The sequence below is a fragment of the Erigeron canadensis genome, chromosome 7 (assembly GCF_010389155.1).
Source record: "Erigeron canadensis isolate Cc75 chromosome 7, C_canadensis_v1, whole genome shotgun sequence".
NCBI lineage: Eukaryota > Viridiplantae > Streptophyta > Magnoliopsida > Asterales > Asteraceae > Erigeron > Erigeron canadensis.
Window position 1 is genome coordinate 27753443 of NC_057767.1, and position 17452 is coordinate 27770894.

At 34.1% G+C, this 17452-nt stretch overlaps 1 long non-coding RNA gene across 1 annotated transcript; it reads right to left on the bottom strand.

Annotated features, from left to right (window-relative positions):
* Positions 1 to 416: 416 nt before the first annotated feature.
* On the bottom strand, positions 417 to 1239 carry LOC122606562. Its single transcript, XR_006324945.1, has 2 exons — positions 1205 to 1239; positions 417 to 1128 (listed from the first exon to the last, which is right to left on the bottom strand). It is a non-coding gene; the product is annotated as an uncharacterized LOC122606562 (long non-coding RNA).
* Positions 1240 to 17452: the final 16213 nt, after the last annotated feature.

Genomic DNA, 17452 nt, shown 5'->3' on the forward strand with positions numbered 1-17452 from the left:
GTTTACATGATGTTTTATTGATCAATATTGTATGACTACATGTGTAATTTTGAGGTTTTGGTTGAATGAATGTATCAAATTTTCACCAATTGTTTTGTGAATGTATAAAAATGACCATATGACACAAGTTCCTGTCAATAAAAATTGTTTTGTGAATGCAGAAGCATAAAAAATGTACCAAATTTTCATCAATTGTTTTGTGAATGCATAAGCATAAAAAATGACCAAAATATTAAAGTGACAAATTACCAATTAGCAGAATGCAGAAGCATAACAAAAAAGTATAACAAATAACAAAGTGACAAATTACCAAATGTAGAAGCATAACAAATGACTACATTGATATGGCAAAGTGCATAAGCATAACAACCGACCAAAATAATAATCTGCAAAACACCAAATGACAAATTACCAAGTGACAAACAAAACAATTGGCTGGAACTTCATAGCATACCTGGTGCACATACTAGGTTTCAAATGGCATACCATAGGCTACAAAATAGTAGTTTCAAAAGAGGCATAGCACATCAAGTTTCAAAAAATACACTAACCAACAGTTTTAAAAGTAACAACAAATTAAAACTACTCCACCCTTGCCTTCTTGGTCTTTCTAGCTTTGGAACCTTGACTGGCCTTCTTTGATTTCCCAACTGGTATTTTTGGAGGATTTGAGCATTTTTTTTTGTTATGACCATGTTCTTGGCGGTTTCCACACTTGACATGTTTTCCTTGTCTTGAAAGTTTGCCATTTTTTACAATCTCTAACTCTGCCTTGCTTTTTCTCCTTTTCTTCTTAGGTCTTCTTACCTGAACATGATGCTTAGGTGGTTTTACCAAAATTGGCCAATCAAACTTGGGTCAATAGTTTCTTCCAGTCACAGGACCAATCTTGAAAGCATACATCTTTTTCCATGTATTAAGCCAATAAACTGGATCCACATAATTCTCAGGTAGACAAACCTTTTTTTGATTATCTGCCATGTCATAGATACAAGCAACAACATGCTTGCATGGTATCCCAGTGAGTTCCCATTTCCTACAAGAACAAGTTCTGTTTTCCATGTTGACAACACACTGATCCATCCAAGGACCAACAACTTCAAATTTGGCATCTCCATTAAAGGTTTCCTATTCAATATAAAAAGTGACAGTTATGAAATAACACAAACAAATAAACCATTTGTAAGTGAACCAAAGTTATTACCTTGTACTTAGAAGCTTCTTTCTTAATAATCTCAAACAAACCAGTTGCAACTGGTGTCAAAGGCCTTGTACACTTATCAATATCTTTTTGCACAATTGTCTATTGAAAACTTCACACATATTGTTCAATAGCACATCACACTTTGGTCTACTTATTAAGATCATAAACAAATGCAAACAAGGGATGTAATTACCTGAGAAATGCAACCAATTGTCTATTGTATACTTGTATGTATAAACAAATGCAAACAAGGGATGTAACCTGAGAAATGGGATCTAGACCAATGCCTTGGAGGTATTTTCTTCAAGTATTCATAAGCATCTTTATCTACTGTTTTGAAGTCTTCCATCACCCTGTTAAACTGTTCCACCGTAGTTGTTGTAGCCAATTTCCAAATATAGTCTTTGTACATTTGATCCCTCCAAGAACTTTTCATGTTATCATATATGTGCTTTAAGCAGAATCTATGTTCTGCTGCAGGAAACACATCTTCTAAAGCAGGTATTATTCCCTAGAACAAGTTATATAATTAACAAGTTATACAAATAAGAAGTTATGTAATTAACAAGTCATACCTTTTGTCTGTCACTGATAAATGTAAAGTTTGACTTCTCATTTAGGTCAAGATCATCTCCAAGACAGTTAAGAAACCAGCTCCATGAGCTTTTACTTTTAGACTCCACAATCCCATAAGCTAAAGGATAGATTTAATTGTTTTGATCAACACCCACTGCTGTCAACATCTGTCCAGGATACACACCTTTCATGAAGCAACCATCTAAACCTAGAAGATCTCTGCCACATGCTTTAAACCCTTTCTTTAAAGGTCCTAAACAAACATAAATCCTTTTGAACTGCCTTGATTGACTCTCAGGATTAGGCTCATTTTCAAAGCTCAACCTTATAGTGGTCTCTGGGTTTCTTGCTTTCAATTCTAAGATATAATCTTTCAACAACCCATATTGCTCAGAGTTATCCCCCATTATCTTTCCTCTTGCTTTCTGATTTGCTCTGTAAATCTTGTGCTTTGAAACACCTACTTGATATTTTTTCTGCAGTTGGTCTCTAATTGTAGCAGCTTGAATTTTCTGGTTTGGAACAATTTGTTCTTGAATTTCTTTTGCCAAAAAACCTGTAGTGCACTTTTTAAGGTTCCTAGTTTGATTACATCTATGATCTTCCTTTAAAGTTTTGACCTGCTAAGTTGATTTTCCAATAGGTTTTGACACCAACAGTACCCAAGGACAAGTAATTTCTTTATTGCCATCTACTTTCTTAATTTTCTCACCCACTTTCTTGATTTTCTCAGTCACTTTTGTCCCTTTGCCTTTTGCAGGACCAACTTGCTTTCTTTTAACCCACTTTATTCATGTTGGTGATGAAACAGGCTGTAATATGCCTTTTCCTTTTGGAGTTGTGGGTTGAGTGGGCTATTTTGGCTTATTGGGCTGACTGGACTGACTAGACTCAGTCATTATGGGTTCAGTGGGCTTGGTAGGCTTACTGGAGTGATTGGACTCAGCCATTAAGGGTTCAGAGGGCTTAGTGGACTGACTGGACTCATGCAGCATGGGTTCAATGGGCTTTGGTTGAGTGGAATCACTAAAGATTGGGATTGTACCTCTACATATAACCCTAATTCTTGTTTTATCATCTTTAACTATATGTAAATTCCTTCTAGTCTCAACAGCATGTAAAGTTATAAGGTCTTTAATTTCTGCTTTAGTCCCAAAAGTTTGACTTAAATAGAAATGATCTTTTTTATTTAGGTTGGTGTTATGATCTCTCCTCAACTGTTCCAATGCTACCTTCCTAGCTTTTTCATCCTCAGAATCTGTCCCACTCTGAAAATCATCAAGCTCTAAGTTTTCAACATCTATTGCTTCTCCTTCATCTACATTAGTTGGTTTCTCAGAACAACCTATCCATTCTATACCCTCATCAATGTTCATTTTGAAATCAGTCATGTCTACTTGAACATCATCCTTGTCCACCACATCATCAGCAATGAAGTCACTATCCTCCCCAGTATCATCACCACTTTCATCACCACTGTCACTACCACTCTCACTACCAATCTCACTACCCTCACTCTCATTATCACATGGCACAACCTCAATGTCATTCTTTTTTGTCCCATTGCCCTCTCCAAGTTCATTTGAATGCACATTAGTATTATTACCCCCCTGCCCAATGTCTTTACCAATTTCTACATTATTTGCAGCCTCCCCAACTTCATTTAAATGCACATTAGTACAATACCCCCCTGCCCAATGTCTTTACCAATTTCTATAATATTTGCAGCCTTTCCAACTTCATTTGATTGCACATTAGTACCAATACCTCCATCCCCATAATCATTATTAACCAATTCATTAAAGAAAGGATCATCAAAAGGGTTTTCATACAAATTAACATTGTTTTGGTCATTAAATAAAACCTTTTTACTACCTAAATTTGTTTCCCCATGAGTAACAAACACCTTTATTAATTCTGACAAGCCTGCATAACTCACTAAATCTAAAACATCTTTATCAGTGGCTAATATTTTAAGTACATTTCTTTCCATATATGGATAAGTATCAGGTACCTTAAAATGGTAAGACATTGGATTTTTGGAGACAAACCCTAAGTCATGCATCATTGAATCTAGTTCAGGAACACTGAAAGCATCTCCATCGATCTTGTCCACAAAACTGACCATTCCATTGATGTATGACCTTCCAGGAGAGTCAGTCAACATCCCACCATGATGAATTTTCAAAGAAAACAAACTAAGATTAGAACCTACAAAAAAAAAGAATGATATTAGTGAACAAGCGGGGGAAATTAAAAAAAAAAGTAGAAAAACAAGGGGAAATAAATTAAAAAACGGGGGAAATAAAAAACCTAAATGACCATAAGCTTTGGTAGGATTGAATCCATTGTTTATTCGTATATTCCACATAGTTGCCATTGTGAGATATCGAATTATAAGCTCTAAATTTTCATTGAGTGATTTCTTCAGGGAGAAAGGTTTGGTTATCGAGCGATTTGGGGTTTGAAGATGAAAGGGTGGGAATACTTTTGAGTTATTTGGGGATTAGGGTTTTTATTTGGGTAAATGGGGTTTAATAAATATAATATATATATAGAGTTGTATTTTGGCAGAAAACGTCCCTCTGACAAGCAAAATGACAGAACAGTCCTCGCGTGGGAGGCACGTGCATCCTTTTAATGGCAAAAAGGTAACTGCGTTAATAATAAGGACGTAAATCGCTAATAATTCTTATGAAAGGGATGAAAAAGACTAAAAATTCTTGAGAGGGATGGAACCATGAATTTTGGTAAACCACAGGGACGATTTATGCAAATAACTCATGAATTAATTTACACTTTAAACCTTTATTTTAATAACTAGAAATTTAATCCCTTATCTTCTAAAAATTTCCAGTATCACAATTATATCAACCTACACCACTTGACACCACCACCACCACTAATAGTACCATCGTCGACATCACTAGACCGTCTTCCCCACCACCGCCGTATTGCGCGGGTACCATGCTCGTTCTTTAGAAGTAATTGGTCATGGAAGCATTGATTTTGAGATAGATTCCTCCATTGGGAGAATAAAAAACTTAAATTATTTAATTTTTAATAAAAAGATTGAAGAAAGGTTAAAAAAAAGGTTTTCAATGTTTGGGTATGTAAATGTGTGAAACAATATTAGTGTAGTGTTTATAGCAAAATTATTTTATTTCAAATTATTATATATTTATTCAAACAACTAATTATGATAATTATAATAGTTAGGTAGAAAATATATATATTCAAACTAATTATTTCATCATAAATATATTTTTCGGGTTTCTTGCATTATGATTAAATATGTTTTCACTTAATAAGATCTTATCCGGCACATGTGGTTTTTATTTATTAAAAAAATTAGGATTAAATATGAGTGTTATACCCGGTGTGGAAACCAAAATTCTTTTGATGGTTCATAGTCTATTTCCGAGTTATGACCTAATTTTTTTTTATATATTCTCGGATACGACTCTTATAAGTATGATAAACAACTTTTAAAATTGCACCCTCGCTAAAGATTTTCTGACTCATTGTATGTATGTTAAATTTTCTTGTTTTTCTACGTCAATTGAGACAATCTAAAACACTTTCATTTTGGGAGATTCATCATCCATGATTCATATCACTTAACTGAGTTTTGACAATGTATTTAACATTTTTATTAACCTAAAAAACCCATAACACTCCAATAGCAAAACGCCAAAACCAATTCGATGATCGTATCCATACAAATTTGTTTAATCTAATTTTTTGGCCCCTAACTCCATGCCACCTACATATAAGTCCGGACAAATTTACTTTCAAACTTTTAAGGGAGATAAGGTTTGCATGTCACCTCAGAGTTAATTTCCAAAACATTTTAACTTCCGTCCAACCATCTTTACTTGATTTAACTTCAAAAGATCTTATGCTTTTTACTGCATTAACTGGCCTTATAGATACGCTCTCTTCCCTTGGTATTTTTCCTTTTTAGTTTGGATCGGAGGATATATTTTGGTTCTTAAGACTAAGAGAAGTAGCCTTTCATGAGAATGCCTTATGTCCAATAATAGCATGAACACAATCACGAGAGGCATTCCCCCATTCCTTTGGGGTGGAGAAAAACTCATAGGGGCATTCCTTTTATTATTTTTTAATTATGAGTTGAAAAAAAAACTTATTATTATGTTTTCAATGCATGACGTCCATATGGCCACAAAATTCCAAAGCATCCGACGCGTTCCAAAAGCAACTGGGCACGCGAATTAATGAGGGGGAACGCCCCCCGTAATCGATATTGGGCGTTCTGAAATTTTTTTTTGAGGGAACAGGCTACTCTTCTCAGTTTAAGCTATCTCCAATGATAAAGATGTCGTCCTTTGGCTGCCACATCATATCCTTACAAATCTTTATATATCCTTATAAATCTTTCAAATCTTATAATGTTCTTTCCAACCATACAAACATCATTGCATATCATTTTATCATCAACTAAAAAACAAAAATATATTAGGCAAGGACAAATAAGGACATGCCCTTAGGTAAGGACATCCTTAAAAAAATCTTTAGTTTTGAACAAACTTCAATGATAAAAGATATCTAAAGGCACCTAACGACACCCAAAGGCAACACCATTGGAGATAGTCTTACTGTTCATTAATTTCAGCCCCATATGCAAATAGTAAAATATCGTTTCTAATTTTTTAACGCTATGTAAGTATAGAGATTGTTTCTAAAAAAAACCTTCGACATGCGAAGAGTAAGAATTGAACCAATAACTTCTGTTTGCAAAAATAATAGCTTTTTCTACTTGGTTTAAACTTTGTTAATTTGTGAACCGACATAGGTGTTCAACCTAAGAAAGGTGGGTTATAGTCTTATCTTCAGGATGAAGATTACTTATGATATCCAACGAGTAATGGTAGTAAGTTAATGGATCTCCCCGTTAATAAATGGATAAAATCCGTAACCCAAAAGTAAAACACTGACAAAATTGTTACCTATCTATCTATACTATATTATATAAAGTAAATTCTTCTTGTCTAAATTTTAAGTTTCAACATTTACTTTTCTAAAATATCTCTCTATCTATTATATTTACTTAAAATAACTATAATATCATTTCCCTCTCCTTAAATCTCAACCAATCATTTTTTTTCTTTCTCCCCCATAAATCATTTATTCCTCCAATCATTTCAAAATCTTTTATCTCAAAAATCATACATCGATAAATTATAAAAATTATATGGGTATTCTTAAAATTTCATGCTCTTTCATTAGAGATGTAATTCGATATGCTTTTGACGAATTTTTAAATCTGAGGACGGAACCCGTACGGCTAAGATATTTGGCTATCACACTCTATGACTTATCACACTTTATGACTTATTACCCCCACCATCTTACCGCCGCAACGCGCAGGTACTTACTCTCTTACTATTATAAAAAATTTTAAGGGAGAAATACATAAAAAGGTAACATATTTACCCAAAATTCCTAATAAGGGAAACCTATTTAGTTTTCGTCTATTTAAAGGACCCCATTTTCATAAATTTCGCAATAAAAGGAACATCGTTAGTTTTTAACACCAGAACTCTGTAAGTGTCACGTCACCAATGCCACATCATCGACTTTGCTTATGTGGCATTGAAAAAAAATAGAAATAAAACTTTGCTTACTTTTTGACTTGGAAGACCAAAGTGGGTGGTCAAATGTTATACCCGTACATCAAAGTTACTCTCCATGTTCACCAAATTTAAACTCATCAGTATAAAAAGAAAAATAAATATATACAAATATCTGAGATTATCATTTCATCTTCAAATCTTTAATAGATTTCTTCAGTAAATTAAACATAAACCCCTTCGTCTCCACTACAAATGGCTCGATATCCATGTATTTCTAAAGCCCTTCTATCAAAAATAAGGTATAGTATATATATATATATATATATATAATTTGTTGAATCTGAAAATATTTGAATAGGAAATACATTGATGAATACTCGTAATAACTAACGGAGGTCTGGCGTCAAAAACTAAAGATATTCTTTTTATTGCGAAATTTATGAAAATGGGGTCCTTTAAAAAGACGAAAACTAAACAGGTTCTCCTTATTAGGAATTTTGAGTAAATAGGTTACCTTTTTATGGATTTTTTCCAAATTTTAACCCCCCATTACTTCTGGAAATAACAAAAAAAAAATTATAAAAAAATACCATTTTATTCTTAATGAATTTTCATTTGGAAAAGTTATAAATTGTCATTAATGAAATAATTACACCCAAACTTTTATCATTATGAAATAATGAAATGATTTATGTTGATATGATTACGTTTAAAGTACAAGTATATATGTGCATATGAAGTATGATGCTTATAATGACGTTGCTATGATATGTTTAAGATATGTGTTGTTGATAATGTCGTTGATATGCCTTGATGTGGTTATGTGACGGCTTATATGTGAGACTTAAGTATAAAATGTCTAGTTCACTAGATACACTTAAGAAATGTTATGAGTTGTGCACGTTAGTGGGATTAAACGTTAAAGTAAGATGTATGTGATTAGTTTAGGTGAAAGTGTAGCCTAAGCTAATATAAAGTAAAGTAAAGATGTTGATAAGTGATTAGTTTAGGTGAAAGTGTAGCCTAAGCTAATAAAGATAAGAAGTCTCGAGCATAAGTTGTGTTAAGCTTAACCCATGCTAGTTGAAAAGCTAGTGAGTACGTGGTCGCTTGGGTGGCTCCTTGGGGCATAGTTATGTTGATCTAGAGTTTTCGGGTGGAGTGACTAACCACCAATGTTAAAAGCATGACGGGATACTAAAAAGTGGTCGCTTGAGTAATTTCTTGCGGCATAGTTACGTTGATCTAGTATTTTCGGGTGGAGTGACTAACCACCAATGTTAAAGGCATAACGGAATGCTTAAAGTTGATTAAAGTTGATAAGTTGATACGTTGATTAAAGTTGATAAGTTGATAAGACGATAAGTTGACATGTTGATAAGTCGGTACGTTGATTAAAGTTGATCAAAGTTGATAAGTTGATAAGTTGATAAGTTGATTAAGTTGCTTAAGTTGATTAAGTTGATTATAAGTATGATTTATTGTTGATAGGCACAATTAGGAGTATGTACCCTACTTGTGTTAGCGTGTATATGTGGGATATGTTTACATGATTATGTTAAGTTATGACATGTTGATTATGTTGAAGATATATGATGATATGATATGAGATGTTTACTAAGTTGTAATATATGTTGACATGTTAAGAAATGTTCATTAAGTTGTATGTACTCGTTGATGTGATGTGAAATGTGTTGGAATATGGGAAAAAGGGAAGTATGGGTTGATCAATGATTGTTGTGGATGATATGTAATATGGTTGTATTTTGATAAGTAAAATATGACGAAGTTTTATGAAAGTAAAATGAAGAACGTTTTATCAAAATGGGTGTATCTTACTTAGCTAATTTTGATAACTAACACTTGCTTTTAAAAAAATGTTGTGTCCTTCAGGATAAGCAGGTTTGAGCTAGGAAAGGATTAGCTGAGTGAGATTGGTAGATGCAATAAAGAAGACTAACATAGTTTGTTGAATGCTTAGACTTCCCCTTTTAGCATTATGTCCTGGCTACTTTCTTTTACGATTTATGAACATGTAATCATGATGGCATTTATGTTGGTGCCATAACTTGGATTTCATTTATATTGTTTTGATGATGCACGTTAGTAACACCATTATATAATGGTACCATCCGGTTACAGATGGAACAGTTTTAAAGTGATCCTTTTCCGCTACTTTTTAAACGCCGTTTGGCAAAGTTTTTTGAAATCCAGGTTTTTAAAATGACGGGTGTTACATAAAAACATTGTCGATCACCCTCTTCACTCTTTTGCTCTCATCCTGCAGAAAATAAGAATATGTCTCTTCGTGTTTCGAGATCTTGCGGCCTGGTGCTTTTATTTCCTGAACGTGTTGGTCGCATTGTTGTCTCTTCTTCTGTAGGTAACCCAGGACCCCATAGAGTTCATTTTGAAGGAGGGTGTCCTCTTTGATATCGGCCATGATTCGTGTTTTCATCTCATCTTCGGTGAGACGAGGTCAGTAAACATTCTTGTCTGACGATGATGAAGCCATTTGGAATGGTGAGTGAGTTAGTAGATGAAACAAGTTTTTAGATTAAACACAAGTGGAATGGTGATTAATCGTCTGCGTTGGTATTTATAGTGTGACAATGTAGCTAGCTGTTAAGGGACTGAAAATGTAAATATTTTTGAATTTTTGGCCGTTAGAGGGACTGTAATTGTAAATATTTTGAAAGGGACTGTAAATGTAAATATTTTAAATTTTGAACGTTGGAGGAGCGTCTTTTACTCCAGCTATAAATACTGTCTCCTTACCACATATTTCATTTCAAAACTCAAACTTTTATACATCTGCAATGGCTTCTTCATCAAATGTCCGATGGACCCGAAAACCACCTATGACTGTCAATCAAGTGAATGACAGTATCATGGCTGATATCCTCGACCACCAAATGTTCAAAGACGAACCTGTTTAAGTTGGTCTAAAACTGCAAGCGAAAAAGAAATGGTGTCTCGAAGAAATCAAATACTTCCAAACGGGGCCTTGTACTGATCTTGAGTGTCAATACTTTACTTATTTGCAGGGGAAGTTCGAGAAGATTCAAGAAGCTGTGGAAGAAATTGCTTGTGTGGTCATCACCTTGAATGAGTTGATCAATACTGCCAAAGCAGTTTATGAGATGAAAAAATAAGTAGTCGTTTGTTTAATAATGTGTTTCACAATATATTATGTTGTATGTTTATCTTTATAAGTTTGTAATGTTTTTAAAATTATGAATAAACTTATGTTCTTATTAAAATCATAAAGTAGACTTATTTTATTAAAATACTTTAAAACATTACAATACTAGAAGAGAACACACAATTCAAACTGCTAAAGACACTTAAAAAAAATATACTAAATCACACTTAATCAAACTAGAAAGTCCACTTCATAATCCAGAATAATTAAAAAGGAACAAAGATAAGCTGCCTGAAGCAGTACTCGTATCTGAAGCCCCTCCCATGCTTTTCCCGATATATTTGATGCGCCGTTTCATAATATTGCTCATCATCGCTGACCCTCTCCTGTGCATTCAACTGCGAGCAAATTGCCTTAAACTGTTTGCATTCCTTCCGAATCCTGCTCCAGTGACCTTGCAGTTGAGCCTTGCTTCGTGGTCTCCGTGTTGAACATTGCAGTAGCGTCGTCCCAAAAGGATACGTCGGGATTATTCATTTCACACCTACCCATAACAGGGTCCGGTCTCCTCAACATCCAACACCTTGACAAACAAAGATCTTCTGATTGAGTTCACACACTTCTAGACATTGTGAATGGAATGGTTTATGAAAAATGTTTTATGGAATGGTTTGAGGAAGATAAAATGGTTTGAAAGTGATAGAAATAGATGATTGTTATTTGAAATGGTAGTGTGGAAGTGGTATAAATAGAAAAAGAAAATAAAGAAAAAATAAATTTAGAAAGGCTAGTAGCCGTTATTTTTGAAAAAATATGTTTGAATTTTTTTCCCTCGGTTCAAACGGCCACTTCGGGCCCCACATCCACTCACGCCGTTCATCTAAACACGGAAGAAACCAACCAGACGCGACGGAAGATAAACTTGTGCTACTGGCATCTACCGATGGTGGTGCGTCGGACGTCGGTAGACGCGCGTATAAGCACCGGCCTAAGAGCACTAACTTCACTTCTCTTATATATTATTAACTAAGAATTATTTGTATTAATAAAATAAAAGTGAGTTTGTATTTTATAATTAACAATTAATAATAATATTTGGGAAATATAAATATAGTGTTGTCACATACTTAACTTTTTTAATATTTTTGCAATCCCAATTTGCTTTTTGTGCAAAATATATTGGATATCAAATGTGAGAAGTTGTCCACCCAAAATTAATTGTATGACAACACCATATTCACTAATACATATAAAAAATGCATTTTTTTTAATCTTTCGTTTAGTAACCTTCTCATTTGATCTTAATAATAATAATAATAATAATAATAATGATAATAGTAATAATAATAATAATTTTAGTATGCACTAATACAATTAATTTGAATCAAAAGTAATTTAGACAAACTAAAAAAAAAATATGACGTCACCATTTTGGTATAATGACTTTAATTAAAGTTGAATGTGTTAACAAATTTAATTATGAAGGTGGTGTTGTACGTTACACACCATAAGTTAGGTAAAATTTCTCTCACATGCTAAATTTTTTAATTTATAAAAAACATAGGAGGAGAATTATTTATTTATTATACATTACACATTAAAAAATAATAGGAGCTTTACCCAACTTAAGTGTATGATAGCACCACCCTCAATTTTCCATATATATATATATATATAAACAAACAAACTAACTGGTTAATTTAAGTGTAAAGTATATAACTAAAATTGAAGTAAAAATTGCAATACTACTATTACCTTTAAATCTTTAATAATAATAATAATAATAATAATAATAATAATAATAATAATAATCTCTATATAACTTTTTTTACCTTTAAAGCTTATGCATGTGACTCATCTCTTTACTCGTTTTGTAATTTCTTTTTTAAATAAACAATTGCAATAACAGCTTTTGGATTTCATAAGACTAAACGGAGTAGTGCCTCCCGGGAATGCCCTCCATCCAAAATAAGCTTGTCATGTGTCCTCCAATCATTAGGAGGGACATTCCCCTCATTCCTTTGGGGTGGAAGATAGCCCCTAGGGGCTTCCTTTTATTATATTTAATTTGTAAATGGATATATATATATGGTTTAATAAAAAAAAAAATTAAAACCTGTTTTCTACTTCTTCGAGGCAGTCAAACAACCCACATGCCACATACATCCAACACAAGACTAGTTCCAAAAGAAACTGGGCACGAGACTTAATGATGCAGAACACCCCCGGAACAGAAGTGAGGCGTTCCGGAGGGAAGAAACAAAAATGAAAGGGCTACTCTGTTCAGTCTAAGTAACAATAACGGTAAAAACAGTCAACGGTTGTTATGTTGTTCATATCGTATTATGTGTATATCTTTTTAGTATTTAATTACTTAGCAATAATATTGAAGTTAAAGCTTAGTGGCTTACGTGACACTAGAAATTAAAAAAAAAAAAAACAAAAAAGAAAAAAACAAATCGTTATCATCAAAATGATGTAGAGATGTTCAAACTTCAAAACACATCAATAAATTGTAATGTAACTGTATGAAGTATTAGAGCATGGGGTCTGGATTATGGAGGTTCTATGTCGACCCGGTGACCCCAAATCCCATGTGGCCGTTCTACACTGACCACTTCACTATACCATCTGTTTCATTCTTGGTTCTTGGTGTGGCATTAGAATGCCGATGTTCGGCGTTACTTATTTTTCTTTTTCATTTTGTCTTTAGCAGGTACAGTAAGAAAATAAAATCAATTTTAGTTTGGGTTTGTTTAAAGCAACAACAGCAGCTGAATAACTGTTTTACTAAGATGTTAGTTAGATGACATTATTATGTTTTTGAGTTTTATTTAACAGAAGAAGAGAAAAGAAAGGTGAAGACATGGAAGGAAAATCTAATACATTTTGCTCAAAATTCTTTCCATCCATTTTTGGGATGATTTGGAAGGACTGAAAGTCTACCTACAACAACAACAACAACAACAAGTGTACCCAATCCCTGAGCAGAGTATGGGGGATGTGAGCTGTAGACAGTCTTACCTCTACCTAGAGGTAGAGAGACTGCTTTCGTAAGGACCTCAGGTCAAGAATATGTAAAAGCCGTACAAGGGTAAAGTGTTTATACCTGTCTGTCGAGAAAATGCTAAGACGATATACCTGTCAGCTGGGTCCGCTGGATATGGCTACCTGACGAGTAGGGAAGAGTAGCAAACGTACTGCCTAAAAAATACCTTAACATAGTACATAAGATCTAGCAACCATAATACGCAAATAACAGCATAAAATGTAGGAACATAATAAACAAAGTCTTCAACAAGGGGCTCAAACAAGAGGGATGTAAACTGCCATGACAACCATACCTATACGCAAGAATTGACTGAAGACTAAGGGAATTAAACTATTTCTAAACAACCTACGTAGCAAAGTACCTTAGGCCACTAGGCCAAACTAATCCTAGCCTACTCGCAAAAACGCTCCAACACGACAAAGGTAACCTATACACCTAGTCCTTTACACGCTAACTTAGCTGCCTAGCTAGACATTAACTTAGACTAATCCTAGTCCTCTCCCAAGCACCCAAACCCCTAAACTAGTCCTAGTCCTCTAATAAACTCTCATCGGTCATGTCCAACAGGCAAAACAATTTGGGGCGGCCAAGAGTAACCTCCCCCCTCGATTTTGGCCTCCCTCTACTCCGGCCAAAACCTCTATGGAGGTTACTGGCCTCCCTCGATTGAAAGTCTACCTCTTCTTTACTATTCATTTCTCTTCTCCTCTTTCCCCTTCCTTCAAAAATAATCTCGAGAACTCAGCGTAAGGATTCATGTAAATGTAACAATCAACCGTTGCTGCTTCATATTTTTTTTTTCTTAACTAAGGATGAACACACACCATAAGAAAAGATGATGAGTTTTGAAATCATTATTAATCTAAGAGCATTATTAGTGTGGGATTCTCAATCTTATTGATGATGAAGATTTATGGAATTTAAACAAAAATAGAAGATCATGAGAATGAAAGTGAGGATCGATAAAAAAATAAAATAAAGATTATTGAAAAAATTGAACTAGTATAGTGAAAGATGAATTATTGATAAAAGAATGAAGTTAGTAGCAGGAACTTGCATTTGTTGCCACGTATGCTACACTCCCAATCTAATAATCTTTCTTAATTGTTAAACATCCCCACCTATATTAGAAAATTTATTCATGTAATTTATAAAAGTAAATAAAAGAAAGAAAGAATATGATGTTATGCGTTTGACATTGTTCTGCATCCATAATGGTCCAAAATTAATAAAGTGATAAAAACTGATGTGACGGTGAGAATTGAAATAGCGCTTGGGATGGTTTTGCGTAAAACAACCATACCTGATACTCTTAAAGGTAAAAGAAGTGAGACTATTTTAAGTGATAAGACATGTGCCAAGCGAAGCCTGGTCAGATATTGAGTAGACTCTTTAAAATGTGGGAGTGGGCCTAAAGAGTTTGGTGGAGAGAATTCCAATAAGTGACTACAGGTCTATAGGTGATTAGTTTGGGGAGTGCAAAAGTAAAAGAGAGAGGGAATTGGTAGAGATAGTTGAAGAGAGAGATGTGTTACCGACAATATGGAGAAGTCAAACAAACTTTTTTACCAAGTAGCCTAGCGGTGGACGGTGGTGTTATTTTGGACGATAAGACCGTCCGGAGTAGCTTATTACTTTTCGAAATTACCATCCGGAACGCCTGACATCGGTCCTGGGGGGCGTTTTCTAGGCGTTCCAAATGTTAGAAATTGAAGCCTTCGGATTTGAACGGGCTCTTTTCTTTGTTTTTTTCCTCCTTTTCACCTTCCCAATGTCATAATAAAGTTTTTTTTTTTTTTTTTAACTATAATATAAACAATATATATACATACACATACCACTATCAAACCAATTTTCATTTTATCTCTAAAAACTTCTTATTTCTTTCATTCTTCTTCTAATATTTATACACTCATACAACAAATGGCTAGACCTTGGACAGCAGATGAGACTATGAATTTAGCGAGAGCTTGGCTTGACGTAGCCGAAGATCCAAATGTAGAGGCTTTCCAACAACAAAGAACTTTTTGGAGCCATGTAAGGGAGGTATTTATTAATCTCCAAAATCATCAGGCGAGCAAAGGAGCCTTGAGAGTGTGCAAGGAAAATGGCGGAAGATGCGCCACTCTATTCACGAGTTCGAGCACATCTATGCTCGTTTGCACAATGAAGAAAACCTGAGGCGTGCCAAACTTGCTTTAGAGGAGTATCGTATGACGCATCCTGATTTTCTCTACCTCCCGGAGTGGCACTAGCTACGAGCTAGTGCAAGATTTATGATGTGATTTTATCGAATATGTCTTAGTTTCATATCTATCTATGTTATTCGGTTTTACGTTTTATGTGTCTTTAAAATAAATGTATGTTTTATGTGTGTTTAATCTATGTTTAATGTTTAAAATAAAATAAATGTGTGTTTAATGTATGTTTAATGTTTTATGTTTTATTTGTTTTTATTTGATAAGTATGTCACCAATTAAACACCAAAAAAATTAAAACATTACATTTATTTTAAAAACCAAACATTACATTTATTTTAAAAACACAACACATGAAATTAAAACATTACTTAACACAAATACATTAAATAAAAATTAAACATCAGGAGAGAGTGGCGGGTAACGCCAGCCATAAAGGGAATCGGTCGAGGAAATGTCACTGTCACCGTCATTACGGCGCTGGTACTCGTAGTGATCTTTCTCTTCCGATTGAAAATCGTTACACGTACTCTTCACCAGGATCAGTCTCGTATCCTTCGGGCCTCCCGTCATTGTGAATGCGGTTCTGCCCTGTAATGCATGGCCTAAGTTGTCCGCTTTCGATTTGAGCCATGGTAGAATCCCATACCGCGTTCAATTCTTCATCAGTGAAGTCGTCTGTTGATTGCAGGTTTACGCGGGTTGAAAACTGCGCCGTCATCCTGACTCCAGACGATGAGGATGCAGTCCTTCAGGTTCACCTCGGCGTTGAACAGATGGTGGAATGGGTGACTGAACAGGGGCACGAGTTGCTCCGCCTCGTGCTCTTCTTCGTCCTCCGCCTCGTGTGGGTTGCGGTTGTCCGATAGGACGGGTTGCTTCATCTCGTGCTCTTCCTCGCCCAAAGTTCATCTCCCCTGTGTGTGTTTTTGAATTTTTTGAAATTTTTAGTTGTGTTTTGAGAATGAGAGGATGATGGGGTATTTATAGATGAAAATTAAAAATTTGAAAAGTAGCCGTTACTGTTCAATATATCCGTTAATATTCAAATTATGTATTTGTTTTTATATTTAAATTCATTTTTCCAAAAAAATCAAAAAAAAAGGAATGCCTTTGGAGGGAATGTCTCCACTCCAAGGGAATGCCCCAAAAGCAAATGAATGCCTCCAATCATTGTAAAGTGCCACGTGTCATTTTTTGAGTGGTGGAAGGGCATTCCCAAAAGCAAAGGAATGCCTCCACTCCTAATAGTCTAATGTTATGGCAAGATATTCATATGGCTCTCGTGCCATCACGTGAGCATCACATAATAAAAACCATCTATTGGAACATTTTCAAACATGCTTAAAAATATATCAAATAAATTTTGTGTTACACTAATTAATCTTAATCTTATCTTATCTTAAAATATACTATAAGACAGTTGAACTAATGACTTATTAACCAATCAAATTGTTTAATCTTATTAAATTAACTTTCGCTTATGTCATCATTTAATTTAAATATAAATTAAAAATTCTAATAATCATTAGCCAAATATATTATTATATTAGTCTTAGTATTTGTAGAAAAAATCTTATTAATTTACACTTTTTTGTTTTCCATCAATAATTTACACTTATCATCCCTGAATACTTAATTTATATTTATTTTTAGTCATGAACTTGAAAGTATTTT